General features: G+C 30.0%; 1 protein-coding gene across 1 annotated transcript in view; it reads right to left on the bottom strand.

Annotated features, from left to right (window-relative positions):
* LOC124419252 overlaps positions 1 to 9,627 on the bottom strand; it is a 118,411-nt gene that overhangs the window by 40,243 nt on the left and 68,541 nt on the right. The window lies entirely within an intron of this gene.

The raw sequence follows: 9,627 nt of genomic DNA, 5'->3' as shown, positions 1-9,627 counted from the left end.
ATCAACAATGTTCCCTTTTATGTTATTTTCCTAAAATACCACTATAATTTTTGAGAGCTACCTAAAGTAAAGTTCATTGTAGCGAGTTTCGATCAGGTCTTCTAAAGGGCAAGAACACACCCCAACGACGAGCAGAGCCGGTTTATTAGGTAGCTTCGTCCTTCAGAGACTTGATAGTGGTAGTAGAAATCGTTACAAGTGATATCACAGGCAGTGAGGCATTTGCCATAATACAGTATAAGTGTCATAGTGGCAGCAATCGAAAAAAAATTGCAGAATTTTTTTATGCAAACAGAAATAATACTGTGAATTGCGGACATCGAATCATAATTGATAAACCCTAAATCTTTCAGAAAATTACTCCAGCGATCATAATTGACATAACAGTAGCAGTATAGCGACGAAATTCTACATAAACAAGTTGTATACTTAATAAGAAAAATCAATTTTTCAAATTTGACAAATTTTTCAAATTCAACACAAACATGATTGATCCTACCACTCATATTAGATCCCTATTAAATTACCCTATAAAACAAAATCTCTCGACCAAATTTGAAGAGAATCGGAACATTATAAGGTCTACTTCAGAAAATTACTCTTAAAGCTCATAACTGATCTGATAATATAATTGTTGACCACACCCTCATATAAAATCCTCTTAAGGAAATGACTAAGCTCAAAACAGGCTTATAAATACCAGCATAGTGATAAAAGTTTTAAATTCGACATAAACAAGTTGTATAATAAGAAAAATCTACTATTCAAATTTAACAGGCTTAAATTAGCAGTATTATAACAAAATTCAACACAAACATGATTGATCCTACCACTCATATTAGATCCCTATTAAATTACCCTATCGCTCTTAAGTGATTTAATAATAGCAGTAAGCGACGAAATTCGACGCAAACAAGTTTTATAAAAACAAAATCTCTCGAACAAATTTGAAGAGAATCGGAACATTATAAGGTCTACTTTAGAAAATTACTCTCAACGCTCATAACTGATCTAATAATATAATTGTTGAGCACACCCCATATAAAATCATCTTAAGGAAATGACTAAGCTCAAAACAGGCTTATAAATACCAGCATTGTGATAAAAGTTTTAAATGTGATTTATTTTTTATAATAATTCATTGTTCCGATACATTTAAGCAATTTATGGATGAAAATCGAATTTTCTAAAAGAGTATTTATATAGGGGCTACACAGTGGTATAGGAAAAAAAAAAGAGGGAAATAATTCGGTAACTTCTAAACGGTTAATCCGATTTTAATGAAATTTGGTATGCACAAAAAGGAGGTGTTGTCGAGTTTAGGTTTTGAATTTGGACCATATAGGCCAACCAGGGGCCCGGCGGGGGTCCTCAAATTAGGACACCTCGGCTATGTTAAATTTTTAAAACGATCCTATTTCTTCATTTGAGTTCCGATTTAAAAAAAATTTCGTATATAGAATCTCCTCATCGAGCACTATAAAAAATAGCAGTAAATTATCTCTTATAGTTTAGGAGATATTCGCATTTGAAAATTAAAATTTTAAAATTTTTACCGTTCTTACTTTAGTTTTTTGATAATAGCGGGTCCAAATATTCCCGATTTTCGCCATTTCTTTTTTTATTCGCTTAACAACAAGTTTATATATCAAGCAGTGAAAGAATTATGTAAAAATCATGACTGAGTCCAAAGTTATAGGCATTTTAATTTAAAAAATTAAAAAAGGCGATTTTTTGCCATTTTTTTGGGAAAAAAGTATCTTTTTCTTTTTAAGTTATCTAAAAAGTTTCTAAGAAGATGTATATAGAATTTATACTTTTTGAAAAGCTGACTTTGGAACAAAACCTAAAAATTTTTGATACCGAGGGGACCAGGTCCATCCAAAAAACCCTATTTTTTTTATAGAAAATTCAATTTTGAGCAAAAATTCTCAAATCGCATAGTCGATATCAAATTATAGTGACCTGTTTTATATGACCCAATATGTTCTTAATCATTTTGTAACGGGTTTCGATAACCCCGCCCCTGGTATAGATATAATAGGCAAAAAACCAAAAAATCCCATTTTTGGGATTTTTTAAAACTTTTTTGGGAATTCCGGGATTTCTAATAAGAAAATTCGAACTTTTTATTTAATTTTAGATTTTGAGTAAAAAAATCTACCTTACTGTACAATTTCATCAAAAAATATTCATAAATAATTTTTATTGCAATTTGAAAAATTTGTATCTTCGCAAAAACTGAATAAAAAACATTTTTTAATTTTTTTAAAAAAAGTATTCCGCGAATTTTTTAATTTTCAAAAATTATATACAGTTTTGAAAAATAGACAAAATTACCTTTCCATTGATATATAACATGCCTACCTAATGTTTTTTAAGTGACAAATTAATTAGGGAAAACTAAACATCTTTTAGAAAATTTACCTAGCACTATTATTTTCATCCATAACGTTAACTTTTAAATTTGTTACATATATTAAAAAATTTTCAGGTATTATTTTTTAAACTGTAATGATTTTTACCCCTATAGGTCACTTTAATAGGTAGCTTATTAAAGTGACCTATTGAGGAAAAATTCATTACATAAGGATACGTTAGACATATTAGGTAGAATATCATAACCCTTTAAAAAATAATTTAATTTAAGTACCTGTAATTAATATATAAGACAGGTTTATATCTGTTTGTAATTATTTGTAATTTTCTAACCATGGCGATCGTACTAAAAAAAATGATTTGTGCTCCATTTTATTTGAACACTCTTCAGCTCCTTTTCAAGATAAAGTGAACTTCTTATTGAAATATATTGAAACTGCACATAAAAATAAAGTGGATAAAACTGATATATGTAAAATTGAAAATTTTATAAAATCAGTTGATATAAAACTGAAGAGTGTTCGGTATTCCATTGCTAAATTTCGATCGAAATTTTCTGATTGGCTGGATGAATGTGTAGAAGTTGCTATTTGCGTATCAACTGTTGGTGCTCCCTGTAAGCAGTATGAGGATTTGAGCTCAAAATCTAAGAGGAAAAGGTTATCAACTTCACTAGAAACCTTATCTAACGAAGAAGTTTCGGACACTTTTAAAGCAATGTTAAGAAAAGAAAAACAGCCTTTGGATGCCATAAAAATTGCAAATATTCTTCCAACCGCATCACCAAGACGACTGAAAAGAATTGTAAAGAGTATACCCACACCATCATCTGATACAACGTTCACTGAGGAAGAAGCTATTGCGCTTATGTTGCAGCTGGGATTAAGTCGTGATAACTACATAACGTTAAGAAAGGCGCTATCTGAAAAAGGAGTGGATGTTTTACCATCATATGACAAAATAAATGAAAAGAAGAAAAGCATTATACCACCTCCTATTGAAATAACTGATCGGAAGGCTGTTATTGGACTCGGCGCTCTACTCGAAAATACTGCTTTAAGGATTGCTTCTGACTTTTCTTCAGACCAACTAAAAAAAATAAATTCTTGTGATCTTCAACTCATTTGTAAGTGTGGATGTGATGGATTATCAGCACTCTCGGAATATAAACAAATCAACACAAGTGAATCATCTTCCGAGTATAAAAGTGTATTTATGGCATCGCTAGTTCCATTAAGAATTCGAAAGTATGCTGACAGCGATTCTCCATCAACCAGTTTCGATGATATTTGGAAGAATTCGACTCCAGGATCCAAAGCTTTTTGTAGGCCAATAAGCTTTGAGTATATAAAGGAATCCAAAACAACAACGCAAGATTTGATAAATCGTATTGAAGCAGAAATTAAAAACTTGGAACCTATAACAATCGAAATAGAAAATTATTCGTTTAACATGTCCTATGATTTAAAACTTACAATGATTGATGGGAAAGTTGGAAATGCCATTACAGGAACATCATCTACTTGGTACTGCTACATATGTGGTGATAAAAAATCAGAATTTTCGAATATTTCCAAGCAAAGATCAATAAATGAGGAAACATTACAATTTGGAATATCCCCCCTACATGCTCGCATACGATTTCTGGAACATTTTCTACATTTAGCATATGATTTAAAGTACAGAAGCATACCGGAAAATGCAAACAAAAGTGCAAATAACAATAAGGAGTTAATGGAAATGAGAGCCAGTGAGAAACGAAGAATTCAAGAGGAATTTAAAAAGCGGATGGGATTAAATATTGATAAACCACTCACAGGATATGGAAGCACAAACGATGGTAATACCGCTAGACGTTTTTTTAAACATTTTGAAACTACTTCCGAAATAACCGGAATTAGTATGGATTTACTGCAAAAGGTCAATATTATTCTAATGGCGATAAATAGCAAGCATAAAGTGAACGCAACAAAATTTGGAGAGTATTCTACAAAAGTTTCTAAATTACTTTTGGAATTATATCCCTGGAAAGAAATGACACCTACAGTTCACAAGATATTATGTTATGGAAAGGTCATCATAGAACATAATATTCTGCCTTTAGGAGAGCTTACAGAAGAACCCCAAGAATCGAGGAATAGAGACTTTAAGCATATTCATCAGTTTAGCTCAAGGAAGTGTTCTAGGCAGTCTCAAAATGAAGATATTTTTAATAATCTGATTCTATCTTCTGATCCTGTTTTATCTACTATAAGGAAACGTTGGATTTGCTACAAAACGTTAGCATTTGAAAATATTCATGAATTTAAAGATTTACTTCATCTTTTAGATATGGACTACTGTGATACCGATTATTTTACAAAATTATATTAATTTATAAAAAAAATAAATAAAGACTATTTTTATATAAAATAAATACTTGTTAATTTTTTTTAGGGATAAAGAATAAAAGATTAATCGTAAAAGTGGCTGTAAAAATTCATAAAAATTTAGGTAGTAAAACATGCCTAACAAATGTATGGATGAAAATAATAGTACTAGGTAAATTCTCTAAAAGATGTTGTGTTTTCCCTAATTAATTTGTCACTTAAAAAACATTAGGTAGGCATGTTATATATCAATGGAAAGGTAATTTTGTCTATTTTTCAAAACTGTATATAATTTTTGAAAATTAAAAAATTCGCGGAATACTTTTTTAAAAAAAATTAAAAAATGTTTTTTATTCAGTTTTTGCGAAGATACAAATTTTTCAAATTGCAATAAAAATTTTATTTATGAATATTTTTTGATGAAATTTTACAGTTAGGTAGATTTTTTTACTCAAAATCCAAAATTAAATAAAAATTTCGAATTTTCTTATTTGAAATCCCGGAATTCCCAAAAAAGTTTTAAAAAATCCCAAAAATGGGATTTTTTGGTTTTTTGCCTATTATATCCATACCAGGGGCGGGGTTATCGAAACCCGTTACAAAATGATTAAGAACATATTGGGTCATATAAAACAGGTCACTATAATTTGATATCGACTATGCGATTTGAGAATTTTTGCTCAAAATTGAATTTTATATAAAAAATAGGTTTTTTGGATGGATCTGGTCCCCTCGGTATCAAAAATTTTTAGGTTTTGTTTCATTTATCGTATTTTATGTAAAGTCAGCTTTTCAAAAAGTATAAATTCTATATACATCTTCTTAGAAACTTTTTAGATAACTTAAAAAGAAAAAGATACTTTTTTCCCCAAAAAATGGCAAAAAATCGCCTTTTTTAATTTTTTAAATTAAAATGCCTATAACTTTGGACTCAGTCATGATTTTTACATAATTCTTTCACTGCTTGATATATAGACTTGTTGTTAAGCGAATAAAAAAAAAATGGCGAAAATCGGGAATATTTGGACCCGCTATTATCAAAAAACTAAAGTAAGGACGGTAAAAATTTTAAAATTTTAATTTTCAAATGCGAATATCTCATAAACTATAAGAGATAATTTACTGCTACGACGACATTTTTTACATTTAGTGCTCGATGAGAAGATTCTATATACGAAATTTTTTTTAAATCGGAACTCAAATGAAGAAATAGGATCGTTTTAAAAATTTAACATAGCCGAGGTGTCCTAATTTGAGGACCCCCCGCCGGGCCCCTGGTTGGCCTATAAAGTCCAAATTCAAAACCTAAACTCGACAACACCTCCTCTTTGTGCATACCAAATTTCATTAAAATCGGATTAACCGTTTAGAAGTTACCGAATTATTTCCCTCTTTTTTTTTCCTATACCACTGTGGGCTAGGGGCAAATATAAACCAAGCCCAATAAAGTTTTGTTAATATATTTATATAATATTTATTTGTGCTGAATTTCACCGCGATTTTTGTGTTTATAACATAATTTTGGACATTCAAGTAATTCTTGAAGGGGAATTTGTATGGGAGCTAGGGTCAAATGAGGGCCGATCTTTCTGAAATTTGACAAGGTCATCAAGGCTTGAATAAAACTTAGTTATCGATATACAGGTATATTTAACATAATTATGAGCTCAGAAGGTGAAATAATTGACCGATTTTATTTTACCTAATCGACTCAGAAAACGATTCTGAGTCGATTGGTATACTTTAAGCCTGTATAGGACATATAGTTTTGTATGTTACAAACATCAGCGCAAACCCAATGTACCATCCCTCTGAAGTGGTGTAGGGTATAAAAAGGTTTATTGGATAAAAATCGAATTAACAAATTTGAAAGGAACACGCTTTCTGTTCCCTTATCTATAGCCCACATTTTATGTTAAAAATATATCAATCTTAAATAGATCACTGTCATTAAAAAGTGCAATACTTAAAAATATTACATTTTTTGGCACCTTTTTATAGAAAGCGTGCAAACAATATAAAATTCTTTTAAAAAAAGATTTAAATTTTTAAATAGACCAAGTTTTTAGTATTTAACTGTACCCAGCAGTTCGACGGGACAGTCCCGAACTGACCACTTAACCTACCACTTGTGGTGGCCCCTAGCCACCTGACTACCCAGGTGACCGACCATTTTAACATGCGCTTGTCCTACGAGGAAGGCAATCGTCACTCTACACCCTACAAAGAGACTGTAAAGAGACGATTGCCTCCGCTCTCGTTTACAAAGGGGACATTAAAGTGACCACTGTCTTCATTCTCGATTACAAAGAGTTTATTTGTGATGAAAGACCAAAAAATACAAATTGGATTCAGCCAGGTGGTAAGATATTAATGGAACTAAAATTTAAACATTTCAAGTGTCTACTCTCTAGAATATGGCATATTAGTAGAAAGTAATAATTATTTCTCCCCAACAATCCCAAAACACACAGGCTTAAAGTATACCAATCGACTTAGAATCGTTTTCTGAGTCGATTAGGTAAAATAAATTCGGTCAATTATTTCAACTTCTGAGCTTATAATTATGTTAAATATAACTGTATATCGATAACTAAGTTTTATTCAAGCCTTGATGACCTTGTAAAATTTCAGAAAGATCGGCCCCCATTTGACCCTAGCTCCCATACAAATTCCCCTTCAAGAATTACTTGAATGTCCAAAATTATGTTATAAACACAAAAATTGCGGTGAAATTCAGCACAAATAAATATTATATAAATATATTAACAAAACTTTATTAGGCTTGGTTTATATTTGCCCCTAGCCCCTATATAAATACTCTTTTAGAAAATTCGATTTTCATCCATAAATTGCTTAAATGTATCGGAACAATGAATTATTATAAAAAATAAATCACATTTAAAACTTTTATCACTATGCTGGTATTTATAAGCCTATTTTGAGCTTAGTCATTTCCTTAAGAGGATTTTATATGGGGTGTGGTCAACAATTATATTATTAGATCAGTTATGAGCGTTGAGAATAATTTTCTAAAGTAGACCTTATAATGTTCCGATTCTCTTCAAATTTGGTCGAGAGATTTTGTTTTTATAAAACTTGTTTGTGTCGAATTTCGTCGCTTACTGCTATTATTAAGTCACTTAAGAGCGATAGGGTAATTTAATAGGGATCTAATATGAGTGGTAGGATCAATCATGTTTGTGTTGAATTTTGTTATAATACTGCTATTATTAAGCCTGTCAAATTTGAAAAGTAGATTTTTCTTATTATACAACTTGTTTATGTCGAATTTAAAACTTTTATCACTATGCTGGTATTTATAAGCCTGTTTTGAGCTTAGTCATTTCCTTAAAAGGATTTTATATGAGGGTGTGGTCAACAATTATATTATCAGATCAGTTATGAGCTTTGAGAGTAATTTTCTAAAGTAGACCTTATAATGTTCCGATTCTCTTCAAATTTGGTCGAGAGATTTTGTTTTTATAAAACTTGTTTGTGTCGAATTTCGTCGCTTACTGCTATTATTAAGTCACTTAAGAGCGATAGGGTAATTTAATAGGGATCTAATATGAGTGGTAGGATTAATCATATTTGTGTTGAATTTTGTTATAATACTGCTATTATTAAGCCTGTCATATTTGAAAAATAGATTTTTCTTATTATACAACTTGTTTATGTCGAATTTCGTCGATATACTGCTACTGTTATGTCAATTATGACCGCTAGAGTAATTTTCTGAAAGATTTTTGGTACTCTTTCAAAGCTATGGTATTTGAATATTGAACCCAGCGACATGAAATTAAGTATGTTAAGTCGGATTTAGGTAAAAACTCAAAAAATTAAAAATTTTTAAATTAAGTATGTAGAGTCTGAATTAGGTAAGAACCCTTAAAAGTAAACTTTTTGATACTTTTTCGTTTTTCAAAAGATACTTTTAGAATTTTCTATTACTTTAAACCTAGAAATATTAAATTAAGTTGTAGTTTGAATTAGGTGAGAACCGATAAAATGGAACTTTTTTACTTTTTTTGTTTTTTAAAGGTACGTTTTTAATATTCTATAATATTGAGCATAGGAATATGAAATTAAGTGTGTAGATTCGAAATTAGGTAAGATCCCATAAAAGGGAACTTTTAAATACTTCTTCATTTTTCAAAAGGTGCTAAGTATGTAGAGCCTGGACTAGGCGAGAACAAATAAAAAGGGTATTTGTATTACTTTTTCGTTTTACGAAAGGTACTTATTGAATCTAGGAACATGAAATTAAGTAAAACTAGCTAATGTCAAAAAATGAAATGTAAATGATTTAGATTTTGACCAAGATTTAAAATCTAATCTACTAGATTTCGCTGTAGTGTAAATGGGGTAAAGGTAAATGAGATTTCTCGATTTCGGGGTACATTTTTTAATAAACTACACTATGCAACACTATTTTTGGGGGACGAAAAATTCCTTCACAAAATGAAAGTATGCCATTAATGTATTCAAACCCCTGAAGCATTTTTCGCTGCTAGGTTAAACTTTTACGCTATCGCTAAAAGCATATTTTTTGGAAAATCGAAAAAAAAAATTATTTAAACTAAATGGCCAAATTAAAAATTTTTCTGGAAAATGCACTGTTTAATGTGTATAAGTTAACTGAGAAAAGTTTGAATACATTTATACTTAAAACATGTTATTTTTGAAAACTTTAAACTATAATATTTTTTAAAAAAGTGGGGGAAAATATTTTAATTTGAAAATAATTGCACGTTTTAGAATTGTCAATGACAAATGTAAAAGTTTGATATCTATATTAAATATTTTTGATGTAAATTTTGAAAGGTCGGGGAAAATATTTTAATTTAAAAATAATTGCATGTTTTAGAATTGTCAA

The sequence above is a fragment of the Lucilia cuprina genome, chromosome 4, assembly GCF_022045245.1.
Source record: "Lucilia cuprina isolate Lc7/37 chromosome 4, ASM2204524v1, whole genome shotgun sequence".
NCBI lineage: Eukaryota > Metazoa > Arthropoda > Insecta > Diptera > Calliphoridae > Lucilia > Lucilia cuprina.
The sequence above is the reverse complement of the archived record's forward strand: the minus strand, read 5'-3'. Positions and strand labels throughout refer to the sequence as shown.